Source organism: Nematolebias whitei, chromosome 2 (assembly GCF_014905685.2).
Source record: "Nematolebias whitei isolate Nwh7 chromosome 2, NemWhi1, whole genome shotgun sequence".
NCBI lineage: Eukaryota > Metazoa > Chordata > Actinopteri > Cyprinodontiformes > Rivulidae > Nematolebias > Nematolebias whitei.
This window is the reverse complement of record NC_056499.1, coordinates 58,032,036-58,033,718: the sequence shown is the minus strand read 5'-3', so window position 1 is coordinate 58,033,718 and position 1,683 is coordinate 58,032,036.

The window sequence follows — 1,683 nt, the reverse complement described above, 5'->3', positions numbered from 1 at the left end:
CATGGAGCTTATAAAGGCAGGTGAACAGGTGAAGCTGATGAGGGCTGATTGCTGTAACAAACAAGGGAGGTGTGGCTTGGCTTGGAAGGAGCAGGATTGAGCTGAAGATGGGTGATAGGCAAAACTGAACATGGAAACAGAAAACTAAGTCAGGAAGGGGCTGAAACTTGACAGTGTGCCTGAAAGATAACCCCCCTCCCACACACACACATATTAAGGACAGAAAAAATAACTACAAATGCAAAACAGGTTGAGCAGAGTAAGTAAAGACAGTAGCAGAGTGAAAAAGTGTGGTCAATTTGTCCTCCAGCAGTCTAAGCCTATAGCAGCATAACTAAGGGACAGCTCGGGAAACCCAAGCCGACCCTAACTATAGGATTTAGCAAAAAGGAAAGTCTTAAGCCTAGTTTTAAAACTGGATAATGTGTCAGCCTCACGGACAGAGATTGGAAGTTGGTTCCACAAGAGAGGAGCCTGAGAACTGAAAGATCTGCCTCCCATTCTGTTTTTGTAAATTCTAGGATCCACAAGTAAACCTGCAGCCTGAGAATGAAGTGCTCTGTTAGAAAAATATGGGACAAAAATATCTGTAATATACTTTGTAAGATGGAGGTAGGTTGTTGAGAGCTTTGTAGGTTAGAAGTAGAATGTTGACAGGGAGCCAATGGAGAGAAACTAAAACTGGAGAAATATGATCTCTCCCAGTAACTCCAGTTAAGACTCTGGCAGCAGCATTTTGGATCAACTGAAAACGTTTTAAGGAAGTATTTGGACACCCAGATAATAAACCATTGCAATAGTCCAGTCTAGACGTGACAAATGCATGGACCAGTTTTTCTGCATCATCTTTAGATCAGATGTTTCTAATGTTAGTGATATTACGCAGGTGGAAGAAGGAGGTTCTAGTAAAGTTTTATTGTGGGGGATAAAAGACATGTCCTGATCAAAAATAACACCAAGATTTTTAACATTAGAGCTGGAGGACAGATTAATGCATCTATGGAGGGAGAAAGACTGAAAAATTCATTCCTAAGGTGCTCAGGTCCAAAAACCAAAACCTCACTCTTGTCTGTGTTCAAAAGGAGAAAATTAAGGGTCATCCAGGTTTTTATGTCACCTGTTGTCCTTGGGTCAAAACGACCCACCACTGTGTTAAAATCCCCCCCAAAATCCACTAAATGCTTTTTTTTTACTTGAAATTTTATGACTTTTCCTAAATTGGCCCCAACAGTAGAAAAAGTGAAATGTTGCTTTCATTCACATTTCCATGTAAGCTGTACAAAAAAGGTACAAAGGTGGTCTTCGGGTCAAAATGACCCGTGAGGCAAATAGAGTTGAAATCAAGGTCACAGAGTTGTTTACAAACCACAGAAAGCTACAATGTTTTAGTTGTGTCTCAGATCAATCAGTAGCAGAAGTAACAAGGCAAATCAGGGGGTGTTCTCGCAGACTTCAGAAGACCACCTCTTTATTTCCAGAGGTTATAAAGGTGCTGCAGATAACAGGACCCCAAATTCTGTCTGTGCTGAAGCCATGAGTGTGTGTTATAACGTTGAAGAAGCTGTAAAGCTGATTTTCTCAGATGTCCAGCAAGACAACTCTGATTCAGAAGAGGAAGTGGAGGATGTATCCAAAGAAGAAGATGGGGAGGAATACAACCCAGAGCATGATGAATCATCTTCA